Source organism: Paramormyrops kingsleyae, chromosome 9 (assembly GCF_048594095.1).
Source record: "Paramormyrops kingsleyae isolate MSU_618 chromosome 9, PKINGS_0.4, whole genome shotgun sequence".
Taxonomy (NCBI): Eukaryota; Metazoa; Chordata; class Actinopteri; order Osteoglossiformes; family Mormyridae; genus Paramormyrops; species Paramormyrops kingsleyae.
The window spans coordinates 6,914,175-6,929,843 of record NC_132805.1 but is presented as its reverse complement, the minus strand read 5'-3'; positions in this window follow the sequence as shown (position 1 = coordinate 6,929,843).

Below are 15,669 nucleotides of genomic sequence, written 5' to 3'. Positions count from 1 at the left end.
TGGGCGGAGGTGGGATTTGACTCCGCGGATCAGGAATCCTTGCCATGTGTCCAGATCGCTGGTTTGAATCCCATGACTGACATTAGGATGGCTGGTTATATAACTGAGCGTAATTTTGCTCTGCCATATCTCTATGTCAGCCATATCTGTCAGTTATACTCATTCTATACAGTTATAATTTATTCAGCGGTTTTATCTATTTATTTTATATTTATTCCATAGGCACATACCTGTTCTGTAGCTAATCATATGTTCCCTTTGATAATTTGTAACTGCCTTGGTTTCTTTTGTCCTGTCTAATCCTGTTAGTTGTTTTATGTTTCTGACTGGATAGTGTGAGTAAGAATTCTCACGTACTCATGTCAGGGGTGTTGCTATAGATTTTGGGCCCCATGACAGCATATCACATTGAGCCCCCAACCCAAATGTCTTTCAGGCCCTAATCACTCAGGGGTCTTTGACATCTTAACTCTTCCCCCCTTTATGGAGCCCCTGATTGATAAACAAAAAATGATAAAAAAATCTTGAATCCTGAATGTTTCCTTGCTAACTGTTCTTGTTAGTAGCTTGGGGGGGGGGCTTCATGTCTGTGACCACACCTCCAAGTGTCCTGGAGCGAACCAAACAGGAGGAGAACGGTCTCCAGCAGGGAATCGCACGCTTTATGCATTATCTGCTGAGGCACCATCCCCGCACTCATCTCGACTCCTATTCAATGGCAGGCCGTCAGCAGGCGGCAGCTGTAAGTGTGTACAGCAGGCCTGGCCTTCAGCAGGCCGTCAGCAGGTGGCAGCTGTAAGTGTGTACAGCAGGCCTTCGGCAGGCCGTCAGCAGGCGGCAGCTGTAAGTGTGTACAGCAGGCCTGGCCTTCAGCAGGCCGTCAGCAGGTGGCAGCTGTAAGTGTGTACAGCAGGCCTTCGGCAGGCCGTCAGCAGGCGGCAGCTGTAAGTGTGTACAGCAGGCCTTCGGCAGGCCGTCAGAAGGTGGCAGCTGTAAGTGTGTACAGCAGGCAATACCTTTATGGGGGGGGGGGGGGGGGGATCAGGAAGGTTCCGGCAGCCAAGCTGTGTTTAGATCAGGTTAATGAGTAACAGGTAATGGCTTTGTACTTAACTTTATGTGTTTAAGAGAATTTTATTTGTTACCTTTATAGCAAAATATGATAATACAGTTAGGAATTCAGTAATCAATTAAGACACAGGACTGTGATTGTGGTCAAGGGCTGGACTGGGATTTAATATTGGCCCTGAACTATGAGGTCCAGCTGGCTTTTATCAAGTGATAAATTTTGCACTGCTGGGGTTTTAGGGGGGGCATGGTTTGGGGTCCCCCACATATCCCCTACATCGACCCACTGGGAAAATGCCCGGTATGCCAGATGGCCAGTTCAGTTCTGGTTACGGGTGACATTCAGAAGCATGAGTTTAATAAAGGACTCAGCCGGTCGCAGCCGGCAGTGTGCATGTAGGGCAGGTGAACACACCCTCCTGTGTGACACGATGAAGTCACACATCCTGGGACCAGCATTTGAATGGAACCGACAGGCTCTGTGTGAAGCTAAGGACCCGACTTCAGCATGTCTGAGTTACAGGATGTGACATGTGCTGAGGGGCATTACAAGTGACCAGTGCAGGTATCTGGCAACCTTTCCAGGGGGGCGCGGCAGCATCAATGTCAGCACTCGATTGGGGGGAGTGAAGGCTTTGTTACTATGGCACCTGAGCCATACTATGGTGCCTGAGCAGCTGCCCCTTTTGCCAAAACAAGCTACAAAACTGCAGGTGCTGATAAACCTGCGACGTAACACGCTGGTATTTCGCAACAACTTCCCACACTGCACCGTGAGTCCCGTGTGGCGGAAGCTGGCTAGCTCGGTATCCGGGATCAGGGCACACAAAGCTCAGGGTCATGTGACACATCAAAGCACCGCGTGCTACAGGCATGCGCCGGCCGCCGTGTGTCTGGGCGTGCTCTTGGCGAGCTGGCAAAGTCTGCGATGTGAACTATAGCAGGAATGTGAGGGTCACCCCTGCTGGCGTCCCGCACATTCGGAGAGGTCGCTGTGTATGGGAGAGTCAAATCAGGGCCTTAGATTCCTATACATCCCTCAGAACATCACAGCCACTTCTTCATGAAAGTAAAGGACTGCCATTCCAGTGACTACGCCTATGTGGCACTTATTGTCTCAGTTATATGGAAGCATTGTGTCTTAACACTGTGGATAAGTGTCTATGTTCCCGTTCCACTGCATCAAGCAGCCTTTTCACTGTATACAGCTGAAAAGCAAATTTCCAAAACTCACATCCAAATTTTATGTGAGCTTAGTGAGTTTTGGAAATTTCGTGAAAGTTCTTATTTGGATTACATGAGGACTGAGTACGTTTTGGTTCCTGATCCTGCAACATACGAGGAGGAAGCCTGACTTTAGGTCATCAGCGGTCTCATCTCTAAGAAATTAGTGGATGAGCAAGTTTTGGAAATTTGCTCTACTGTCACATCACAGGTGCTGCTCTCTTCCCTGCATGCAGACTTTCCTGCGTGACTGCATCACCTGGCCTGCGGAGTGATGAAGCAAACACGTGAATCGACGCCAGCTCCAGCAGGGGGGGCCATTCTGTCGACTCCCACTCCCTCTGTTGGCGTCTCCCTTCCCAGAAACCTGCCTAGCGCTGCCCCAGATGGCACGGGGGCCAGTTCAGAGATCAGTTCTCCACCAGGCCCTGTGAGGTAAGAGCATTAGTCATACTGACCAGGTGGCCTGTACCTGTGTGGTCCGGTTTACTACAGACACCCCACACAGTAGAACCAGACAACCATATGTTGAGAGGATGCTTTGCCACCAGGCTTCTAAGATCAGCCCCCTTTTTTTTTGGGGGGGGGGGGGGGCAGATGGCTGGAGCCAATCCCAGCAGCAAGGTGGGTGCCCCTGGTGTTTCCGATGGCATGAATGGCACCGATTTGCGCTACTGAAACAATGCAGCTGATTGTGATGGTGGCCGGCTGTCTGCACGGGAGTCCTGCACTCACGTGAGGCAGCAGGCAGCTCCACGGACGGCACGCCCTCCGTTTAGGACCCGCATGACCCACTGTACACATGAAGCGATGAAGCGATTTTCTCGGTTCGCGTGTCACGAGGCACAGCCCTGGAGGCGTCTCAGTGTCCCAGAGCCGACCCCCGGATGTTCTGCTGCTATCACAGCAGAATGACGCAATGAGGGTGCGTATATTTTACGCTGCTGCTGCACTTTGCGTGCAGAGTACTTTTCCGCTGAACTAATGCCTTTGCTTCGTCTGCTATCTTCAGTCCTGCCCTGGTTTCTCTCTTCCCACTACAGCCACTTTTAAAGGGATTGTGCTAAACTGGTGGCCGCAGCGTCAGGATTAGCTGGTTGTGAAACAGCCATCGTTCAATCCAGGTTCCCCAAACGTGGGGGGTTGCTCTGCGCCCTGAGTGCGGAAATGGGCGCCTCTCTGTTTATCTCACTGAGAGGTCGTAGGTCAATAATTATCCTCAAATAAAACAGCTCACTTTTTGCCCCTGGCCCATGTCAGAGATAATGGCTTCTACTCACCACTGACTGCTGCTAATCTTTATTCCTTAGCTCTCAGTTAGCGGTCCTGGAGATACAGACAATTCGTGCATTAGTTTATATAGTAGTTATTTATCATGTTAACCCCTATTGAAGCTGTTTTGTTGATGGATATTTGACATACCCCCCCCCCCATAAAGGTCAGTCAGATGTGGCGCCAGTTGTCCCCTGTCACTGGGACCTGTAGTAACTGTAGACAGCTTCTGAAACCCTGCACGAGAAGATAAAGATTGTTCCTCATCCTGGAAAATGGGACTATTCTGCTGGCCTAATTCTGACTGTACCCAATATACCAAGCAAAAATAGACAGGACTGCCTAGGGTCCATTCAAGGACATTTTTATTTCATATTTTATCACCGTTTTTGATGCATCCAGCTTAAAATTATATCTGTTGTGGGCAGCCCCTAAAGTGATGGACCTCGTGGAAATTAAAGTCTTCTTGGCATCTATGATTGGGTTTGGGTAGGGGTGTATGCAGGGGTGGGGCCAGAACTGAAAGCTGATTGGCTCCCAGAATGCCCCTCCTCTGTCATTCAGCGAGTCATAACATATCTGTGACTGTGACTTATTATACTCAACTGGGTGGTTGAAACAAAATCTTGGTCTGGAATTTTTCTCTCTGGACCTGAACATCTCAGCCAGTGCTATTGTACCATCAGACAAACACATGTCTTACGACTTCTAATCCTCTTGAATTTATTATCAATAAACTTCTGCTTTGTGGAAATCATGATTTAACATCTGACTGGTGTGTTTTTTTCCCCTTCATGTTGAACTTCTCTGATATAATTTTGTTTGGCAAAATCTTCCCATCAGCACCTGAGTAACATTAAAGCTGAATATTGTCCCAGGAATGTTCCCTAAAGCTGGTAGTAGCTTTTAATATCTGAGAAAAAAAAATCTGATGTCACTTAGCCAGACAGCCTGTATGTAGCGCAATTTCTTATAACAGGTGCCTGAATGAAACCAGATAGCTTGTACCACGTCGTCTCCTGTGGCCTCGTTAACAGATCGGGGCTGTCCACGCAAACTTACCCATCCCTGGCGTCCCTGTAAGGATAATCGTTACTAAGAGTGCCGGCACAAACGACCAAAGGAAATCAAGATGCCCAAGTTGGATCAGCACAAATATAGGAACGTTTTTCCATTTCGTAGTGGAGCATGATGCAGCCAGATGGGAAGAAAGGAGGCGGAGCCTCGTTGCTGGTGTGGATTCATTTCACAAAGGGCCCTAGACTAACATAGGCGGAGGGCTTTCCGTGGTCATGATGCAGCATCATTAACCTGCCAATAAATCTTACAATAATTTGGGTGGTGGTACAATTTACCAAATGGGCAGGCCGTGCAGGATGGATGCGGCCAGGGGGCTAGGATTGCCTGGGCGCTAATCTGCCCGATTGTGCCTGTATTTATGGGCCAGGAATTAGGCTGGGATGGACAACATCAAGCAGCTACACAATCAATCTATTCAGCATGACACTCCTATTCACCTGATACTTCTTTTCCAGGAAGAGCATTTTCGCTGTGGTTTTGGCTTTAGAGAATCATCGGAGTGGATCCCCATAATGACACTCCCCCCACCCCCCCCCACCCCACCACAAGAAAGTCAAGCCGTGAGAGCAGGTGGGATGGACACAGCCGGAAGGGGATGTAGTTAGCATGTCTAAAAAAGTTGCTGATATTCTATTCAGAATCAGAGTGCAGTCCGCCTCCTTCTGCTCGTCCGAATCGGTTTGCATTTACAAGCCCACGGCATTTCCATAGCCTTATATGGAGCATGAGGCTGTGTGTTCTGTCACGTGATATGGACAAGGGGGCGGGGTTTTGCAGGGCATGATGTTGGAGTCTATGGCAGGCAAAAGAGCTGTTTGGTTCCTTTGTGATCCTGTTACTAGGCCTCACTGCCTAGCTGTTACCGAATTCCTCCCATGTCAACTCCACAGGTCGTGGGCAGACCGTCAGGGTCATAAAGCCACCATTCCTAATAACCTGACGTCCTGCTGCCTGCTATGAAGATGCAGCAAAGAATAGCCATACTCTGATCAGCAATTTATAGCTGATACCTCTACCAATCACAGAGAAGGATCTCTGGGCCAGACCTCTGGGCATGAGTCCAGCCTGAGTGATATCAGGAGGCCGATTATATAAACAGCAGGTTCAACATGGGTCCAGCTGTATATATTACAATTACAGATGGTTTTGGTATATCAACATAACTGTGATGCGTGGACTAGCAAAGAGCCAAGTGAAGAATGGATCTCCCTAGGAGTTATTGATGTTGTCTGCCTGGGCTACTTGAGATGCAGTATACTTCTGGATATAGCCCTGAGCTCCAGTCTGATCTGGATCTGCGACCCCAATGGCTACTGCCTCCCCTCCGGCCTGCAGACTCAGCACCGGGGCAGCTGGCTTCTGGACCCCTCTTGCATGTTAGGTAATGTCTGCTTATCTTGCTTACTTGGCCTCTTGCCCCGACGACAGGGCAGAAAACAACAGCGCCCCCCAACACTTCTATTAATATCACAGTTACCCGGTACACATCAGCCAAAGCGCATTCCACTGTGTTTACGTGGATTAATGCTATATATCATGGTTACATAATGATTTGCCTGCAAGAGCAGGGATATGAAGCAGTGAGTCCCAATGTGACACAAACAAAAGGCAGCACTTTCTTTGATTTTAACACGAAGATTGATATTTAAAACAGCGAGATGTTTATCTGACCCTTGCTAGAATATAGAATAGGACTTGGTTTAGGAATGCGGCAGGGTGTGCTTCCATAATTGTGGTACATTATGTTCTTTGCTCAGCCAATCAGACCACCTTGTGAAACCCACGAATCATATCATAGCCTCTTCTGGGTCTGGTGCTCTGTGGTTTAAGCTGGTCATGATTTTTGCTCAGCGATTAAGCTGCAAGTTCTGTCAAATTCGTACCTAACGAAAGGCAAATGTGTGAATTCAACCAGTTTTTTCACTTGTAAACAGAGGATGGTGGAGAAGAGATGGATGGTGTGTCTAGCAGGATGCCACCATGCCTGCAGAGGGCCAGTATCTGGAGTGTGGAGGGATGGGCAGGGAGGGCGGAGCTAAGCACCCGTGCCAGAAGACAGCTGCCCATTCCTTTACTGGCTGAAGCAAGGCATGCTGGGTATCTGACTCGCATGTCTGTGAAACTCCTTAGTACCTCGGTCACAGAGATCAGACACACAGAGGGCCTGGAAAAGCTGCTTTGGTGGTCTGCAGGTTAAACTTCCCCGTGTATTCTGTGCCCTGTCAGTGCCCTGTCTGTGCCCTGTCAGTGCCCTGTCTGTGCCCTGTCTGTGCCCTGTCAGTGCCCTGCCCTCACGGCTGAAAGATACCTTTTGTCCAACCCACTGGCTCACCAGCATTTTACAGACATGTTTTCCACTCTGGGAGTAAATCTGTGTGTCATCAAAATGCGAAAAACACACAGGGTTAGAAACAATGCATCTGTCAGACAAGATTTTTTATACACTATACACATACTAATGTTTATTTATATTTCCATTGTGAGATTTATGACACTTAAGAGAAGTCTTCAGGGCAACTGTCAACGTGAAACGGTTTGGAGCCAAAATACAAACTGATGATGTGTTTGTGTGCATTTCGGGGTGATGTGGTCTCAGCTAGGAGGGAGCATGTAGGGGTAGAGATGTGTAGTGTGAAACATGATTGCTAACACAGGATACGTGACCATGCAGCATGAAACGTGACTGCTAACATAGGATACCTGACCGTGTAGTGTGAAGCATGATTGCTAATTTAGGATACCTGACCGTGTAGCATAAAACTTGTCAGCCAAGACAGCACACATAACCATATAGCGTGAAATGTGATCACCAAGACAGCAGCACACATAACTGTGCAGTGGGGAATATAACTGCTGAGATAGCATACATGATTGTGCAGCAAAGGGACATGACCACTGATACAGCACGCATGATCGTGCAGCAAAGGGACGCGACTGCTGAGACAGCATACATGATCATGCAGCATGGGATGTGAACACTGAGACAGCATACATGATAGTGCAGGATGGAACGTAATCACTGATCATTCATGACCGTGAAACATGGAATGTGATCACTAACACATTATACCTGACTGTGTAGCATGGAACACTTCAGAGGGCAGTTTAGAGCACACTTCATAGGGCAGTTTAGAGCACACTTCATAGGGCACTTCAGAGCACACTTCATTGGGCAGTTTAGAACAGATTTCAGAGGGCACTTTAGAGCACACTTCAGAGGGCACTTTAGAGCACACTTCATAGGGCAGTTTAGAGCACACTTCAGAGGGCACTTTAGAGCACACTTCATAGGGCAGTTTAGAGCACACTTCATAGGGCAGTTTAGAGCACACTTCAGAGGGCACTTTAGAGCACACTTCAGAGGGCACTTTAGAGCACACTTCATAGGGCAGTTTAGAGCACACTTCAGAGGGCACTTTAGAGCACACTTCAGAGGGCACTTTAGAGCACACTTCAGAGGGCAGTTTAGAACACACTTCATAGGGCAGTTTAGAGCACACTTCATAGGGCAGTTTAGAGCACACTTCAGAGGCCACTTTAGAGCACACTTCAGAGGGCAGTTTAGAACACACTTCATAGGGCAGTTTAGAGCACACTTCATAGGGCAGTTTAGAGCACACTTCAGAGGGCACTTTAGAGCACACTTCAGAGGGCAGTTTAGAACACACTTCATAGGGCAGTTTAGAGCACACTTCAGAGGGCACTTTAGAGCACACTTCAGAGGGCAGTTTAGAACACACTTCATAGGGCAGTTTAGAGCACACTTCATAGGGCAGTTTAGAACACACTTCATAGGGCAGTTTAGGACACACTTCATAGGGCAGTTTAGAGCACACTTCATAGAGCAGTTTAGAACACACTTCATAGGGCACTTTAGATCATGCTCCTCGACGTGCAAGATGGCATTTAGCTGTGCTGTTTTTGGGGAGGCCTGGAATGTGCTGAGCAGCCCCTCACTGGGGGTCAGGGCTTTTCCAGCCCACGTACTTGTTTATTTGGGCTGAGCAGGAGGCTATTTTGGAAAATGGATCACTTTTTTTTTTTTACGTGCTTACACACTCAGTTAAAAGGGGAAAGGCGGCTGGATCTGACCACACTCGGGTGGACCGACGTGACCGTGGGGACGCTGGGTGTTCCCAAGCAGAGAGTACCGAGGTCATGTTACCACAGCTCCCGTCCCAATCAGGGCCCAGTGAGTAAGCATGTTGTTTAATTAATCTTAACATTAATGTTTCATTCAGCTGTAATGGAGATGGTGTTTCAGGCCCCAATGATGTGCAATGCTGATAGGATTACTCATCAGATTCAGGACAAAGATCTACAGAAGCACAATCCATACATTAAATGTCAATCTTTTGAACATATATCCAGTGCAGGGTTGCAGGGTTTAAAAAACAGTTTTATATTTGTAATGCAGGACACCCTGGACACTCTGCCTGTGATCAGAAGGGCACCGGTTCAAATCCCAGTGGAGTCCTGAGCGAGGCCCTTCCTGCATGAAAAAAATCGCATGCTTGATATAAGGCGTTTTTCTCATTTCAATTACATGTGACAAGGCATGACACTGATGTTTCTTATATGTTCACTACAAGTCAGCGTTTTTTCTTGCATGATTCAGGCCACATTTATACCAAAAACACACTTCACAGGTAAGACACTCAAGAGAAAAGCCTTTAGGAAAAATAGTATACTTACACATAAACTTTACATTTTATGTCATGTAATAGCATATGGCTTTAGTGGGAAATACGTGTTTATTGCTTGTTGTCTCTTAATAAAAACGTATATTGCTTTCATATTATTCTAACAAAAGACATGTATGATCTCTCCACATTCAATTGGTTCTGTGGAAGTTCTGTGGAAACACTGTGTGTGAATTGAGTTGTATATATGTATATACATGTATATAGGACGTATATGTCTGACAGTACATTAATTTAATATGCATTTAACATAAATATAGAACTTATGTGTTTGATAAAACAGTCATTTAATAAGTATTAATATGTACATGAATAAAGGACATATATGTCTATTGACACATTAAGTTAATATCCATTGAATATTTATTTTGAGTGTCATATAAAGAGCTTATTGATTTGGGTAAAACACGTAAGAGTCATATTTTTTTTTTTAAATGTTCCAGGGAAGGTCTGATCTTGTTTTCTCAATTTAAGAGCAAATTTCCAAAAACTCATCCTGTCCATGGGATATGTTTTTGAAAATTTTCTTTGAGGACTTAGTGAGTCTGGAAATTTGATGAATGTTTGAAGACTAAATGAGTTTTGGTTCCCAATTCTGTAACATGATGAAGAAGCCATTCATCAGCGGTCTCGTCTCACCGGAAAAAAAAAAAGAAATCAACCGAGTGAGTTTTGGAAACTTAACTCTTCAATTGCACATTGCCTAGGATAAAAATGTCAGCTAAATAAACAAAATACTTGATTGGTTAATATTTTCTCTAAAATGCCATGTTCTGTTTAATACATTCCTTTAAGTTATAGAAGCACTGCTTTGATGTTTTGGTACAGTATGGTGTGAGATAAAGGGCCATAGATCTGCTCTGTAATGTTTGCCAGTGAAAACCGATTCAGCAATAACAACCTGTCTTTGGCTAATGTGTTTATATCCACTGCCTATTGTAAAGTTCCTGGAAAAGGAATCACGCCTCGTGAATCATCAAATAGTTTGCTTATCTGTAGAGATTACATGCAAGAATTCCTTGTCCCTCCAACAAGATATATACACATTACCTAAGGACATTAAGTTTAATGAAAAGCCAGAAATTAGCAAATGACCATTGCATTCATCCATGATGTTTGTTCCCAGGCTACTTCCTGAGTACACCATTTTCAAATGACCATTGTAATATCACTCTGAGCAGAGTCACATGCACTCAAGCTTCATGCGTCTTTCATTCACATTTTTTTTTTCTAATGCCTTTTGAACAAAATCAGTTCTCTATCATGAAACAGACCATCTGGGCACAATACCAGGTCTTATATAAAGCATTTTATTCATCCATTTTCCATAAGCACCTAGAGTCAGCAATTCAACTAAAGTCACCGGCACCAAGAATCAGCTTGGCCACTATATTGGCTACCAGAACTCACTCATAACAGGCACCAAAATGGCTACAAGAGTAACATCACAATGGGCATCAGCTGTAACAATGAACAAACAGTCCTGGTCCTCCATCAGGCTTGCTTCAGGCTGGAAGCTTCCAAAGAAAACAGCCCATGACCCCCAGTTAACCAGCTGACCAGACAGGCATGCAGCGATCTATAATCAATACGAGCACTTTGTATGGCTCGTTGTCCTATTCAGGTCAGTTGGTTTTGCCTAATGAGCAGGAAAGACTGATAAGTCAACTTCAAAGATGAAAACCTCGGCAATCATAAACCTCAGGTCTGATATCTAAGTTGACTTGCTGAAATGCTGCTTGTGTGACATATGCTGTCACCCCCATTGCCTTCCGCTCATCCCACTCTTTCCTTCAGCCCTCATCCCGTCTCTTAGACCAACAAAGCCGATCATCTCGGCGCCCCCCCCCCCCCCCCCCCAGGGCGGCCGCTGGTTAGACGGCCAGGCCGACAAAGTCATTTAATACCTACTCCTGCTTTCCCAAAATCCAGCAATGTGCTGCTTCCCCATCTCTGCTTGGACAGAGATTTCCCAGGCTCTAATGAAACCAGTTCGGGGTGGTTCTGGTCATTCCCAGCGGTTGCAGGGCCAAGGGTGGAGAGATTAGGTCTGCTGTCTTGACAGTCATACTCTTAAAAACAAGCTCCCCCATTCCCACCCACCCTGGGGACCCGGCACCTGCACGGTTCAAACATTCACCCTCAAAATGCCTCAAAACAGCAACAGAGAGCTACAGCCAGCTTCAACTGGCTCTGGTCACGTACAGCAGCAAGCCGTGTGACCAGTGTTTCTGAGACAGTGTGTCGATTCTGTGAGAACAAAGAGCGCGGATAGTGGCACCATGACCTCATGTGATCACCCCCGGCCTCTCAGGGCACCTCAGCTCCTAAGCCTCGGTCTAAAGATTTCATTCACCGAACACGTCTTCAAATACGCCGTTTATGAGCCCCATTGTCTACCCTGTTTATTCAGAGAAATGTACTGCGGACCTGATTTCACGGACACTTACATGCACACACATCGCACACAGAGGTGATTCACCCAAGAGAGGAAACCTGTATAAACTCCACAAGCAAGGGGATCACACCCAAAACTCTGGGGGTGTGAGCACCACCCACTTGGCTGAGCTATATCCCTGTCCCATGTGCATTAATGTCATTGGTGCACCAACATCGATGACAGCTCATCCTCTGGGGCAGAAACAAAAGGTCCGACTCTGCAACCATGAGGTGGGTTTGCCTTCCTCTGTCACTCATGCCTCCTTAGGCTGTACTGTACCAGCACCGATGAAGATCTTAACCAGCAGGGGCAATCTGTAGGGGCAACCCTGCTTTGACATAAAGCGGCTTTAGCGAGAAAAGCGAAAGAATTTCTGGGACGGGACCCAAAGCTTTTATTGTTTTCATGCACCCCTGCGTTTCCTGCAAGCCTTCTCCGGTGTTTTTGGAGACAGGAAGGCTATTCATAGATCTCCGTGTTTGGCTGCAGAGGTGGGGGTCCGCACCTGGGTCAACACGGCCCCTTGAGCGCACATCAGATGACCAGAGCACCGTCTGAACTTGTGAACACCAAGCTTAAGTATGTCCTGCACTGGTGTCACATGCAGCTGCCTGAGTCATGATTTTTTCCATGTCCAAAGAGTCAATACCATCTATAATATAGCATCTAAAGGGATGCTGAAATATTCTGTAAGGCAAAACTCTTATGACCTGTTTTCATGATTTGAGATGTAGGCTGGGGCACAGTAGGGGCTCGGATACCCTGGTAGATGGGGGGGCCCAGCACTTTACAGGGGTCCGTGGATATGTAAAATTATAGGGAAGACAAGGCTGGGGTGCCCAAGGTGACATTTTTCCAGGGGCGGCAAAAGTTCTAGCTACGCCTCTGGCTGTAGGCCTTAGACAGTCCATCAGCATGTCCCACGAATTTTTGAGCTTGGTCTTTTCTGAGGAATGTCTGAGAGACCTGACGTACTGACTGGGTGATGCCAGATGGATTAGACCATGCAAAATCATTAGCTCCTGAATGGCTATATTCATAAACCGGAGGCCGGCATGTTTAACTTACAGCCAAAATGCCAGTAGGTGTAAACAGGAGCTCCACAGTGATGGTAGCCCCAGTGCTTAAGATGGCTAATAGGAGAAGACATTTGATCCGTTTTTAGTCCTTCTGTCAGACAGGAGCTACAACTGCTTTAAGTGGACTTGCGTGGTTTTTATTCAGCGTGAAACGTCATTCCGGATCAAACCTGTCAACGTTAATAGGCCACTTCTCAGATATTTATTTTACTGGTATTTGAGAAAATGACTTCAGAGCGCTGTGAAGTCATACGTCTTCCTGTGTAGGTGCAGCTCTATATTTCACGGGAAGATTTAATGTAAGAGCTCACAGCTGAGGATATATAGGAGGGACCTTTGCTTTTGTACCTGAATTGTTCCAGTATAATGGCCAGAACTAATACCCAGTCCAATGGGAGAGGTGGTTTCCTGCAAGCTGCTTTGTCTTCACAGACAGTATGTTTAATGGTGTCATCCCTGGCCCGGGGCATGGTGAGGTAATTACATAACAGGTCCACAGGCTGCGCTGGTCATCATGCTACAGCAGTCTGGTCGCCGCCCTCAGGCTTACAGGGCTCTGCATCATATGATGAGTGCATGGATAAGGCAGCTAGGGTTTCTGGACACGCACAGCAACATGAACGGCTGAAACTCAGCGGCGGAGCTGAAAAGCCGACGTTTCTCCTTCATCCTCCATCCCAGTCACACTCAGGCGATTCAGTCCAGTCAAAAATCCCCTGCCTCATGTCCTCCATAACCGACATCTCTTGGATACCCAGACTCTGTGCGACATCAGCAGGTCCCCATCCCCCACTGCGGGAACTCTTCACCAATCAATTCAGGCAGCGTAATCCGCGTTTGACGGGGAAACTACAGAGGAACAGCTTAATGACGGAGTCACAAGGCTGCCTCATCGGATCCATTGAGCAAGTCAACCCCACAGAGAGCGGTGATGTTGGAAAAAGGCTTCTAAGTGCAGACGGTTAACCATCAACCCCACAGCTGCTCATTAACCCTGCAGACCCAAAGCCCTTTTCTGCTCCCTTATTTTTTCAAAGCAAATTACAAGATCCCTTTGTTCCTCATGGGACCAGCAAGGTCTGACATGCACAATTTCTCCCAGAGCACACATTTCTCAGGCTTGTCCTTGGCAGAACTTGAATCAGGATCTGTGATAGAGTTTCCAGATAACATCATGCAGCCGGTGCATTACCGACGTGTCAGCAGAGGTGGGCTTAACTGAAGACCAAGATGAACAGAACTTGAAGGGGAAGTGAGGAAGTCTGTGGTCAAGGGTGACCTTTGATCTCCTCAGCCCTCCAACCGTAAGGCTGTTTCACACTGAATGCAGCACGAAAACATGACAAATTTGCAAAATATTCAGATGCTAAGTTGATGGATCAAAGGCTTTCACACCGAAGACGATGAAACTTTAGCAGCTGCCTGCGAACAGCTCGCATGCCGAAAGAAATTGCCAAACTAGCAACAAGCTCCACAAACTGTGACGACAAGTTTTTCCAGTTTTTTTTTGATGGTCATACCATCTCATCGACCATGTAATGGAACAAAATACAAAGAATCTAAGTATGTAATAACCTGGTTTAACTAGATGCTAATATTCTGCTGACTTTGGTGACTGGGAAACATTTAGCAAACCATTTGTGTTAATATTATATTGACATGTAGGGGGGTAGTTGTATCATTGTGGAGTACCCTTCCCAGCATGCCCTGCTTTCACGCGTAATACTGGTTTATTAGTTCATCATGTTGCATATTATGTGGTACTTTTTTCTTTGTCTGATGGTTTGTTTTGTTTTCATTGTTCTTATTGTGCCACTGTTGTTAAATAATAATTAAACAATATGCAGATTCATCCATTAATTTCTCGATTCATATTTCAAACTGCTCTGTCAGCTTCACTGCTGGCTTCTGTTCCACAGAGACGCTCCAGAAGACACGAGGCCTGAGGCATATATCACTGATTTGGGAGGCTAGGTCTTTCGATGTTTAGATAAGAGAATGATATTTCACATAGGACAGTGTTTGTATTTGATTTTTATTGTGCTGAGATTTACTGAACACCAGTTACATGAACACGCTGAAGCCAGCTGTAACAATACCAGGTTTCCAGTTCCAGCTACAGCAGACCAGTAACTCAGGAAGTTCAGGATAACATAGAGGAACCGTGTTTCTGATTGTTCACAGTGTTACTGATAAAGTTTTCTCATTCATGACCATTTATAGTCAGTATTTCCATTCTATGCTTTGCATTATCACAAAAAAGAGTCTTTCCCTCTCACCAACATTGTGCATGGAGGGTATGTGAGATTATGAAAGCTGCAAGTCTTCTCCAGGTTGGTCCTGGATCTCAGACGCTGACCTACTGTACAGTATCTTTGTCCGCTTCCTCATCTTGCTGGCTACGGCCACAGCCTGCCAAGCCGACTCCATCTGCTAATCCCATTCCTTCATGAGAAGGCCACTCCGGAGATCGGAGGAGGTGACAAGAGGAGGTAATGCCACAGCGAATGTGGGACACCCCTCTGTAACCGGGACAGAACAGAGCAAACCCTACAGCATTAATTGCATGGTTGTGTCAAGGAGACTTGAGAGGACAAGCTGCAGTGTGTAAGCAATGCCAAGGCTGCCATTTGATGTATGTAGGTGTCCTACTCAGTAACACTGGGCAGGAATTAAGCTGAAGGATCAGTTGGCATCAGGGCTAAAATACTTGGGGCGAGGCTTAAAATGCTCAGGGCTATAGCCCCGAGTGATCGGACCTAACGATGCCCATGGTTCTGGGTCAGGAAATGAACAAACTTCC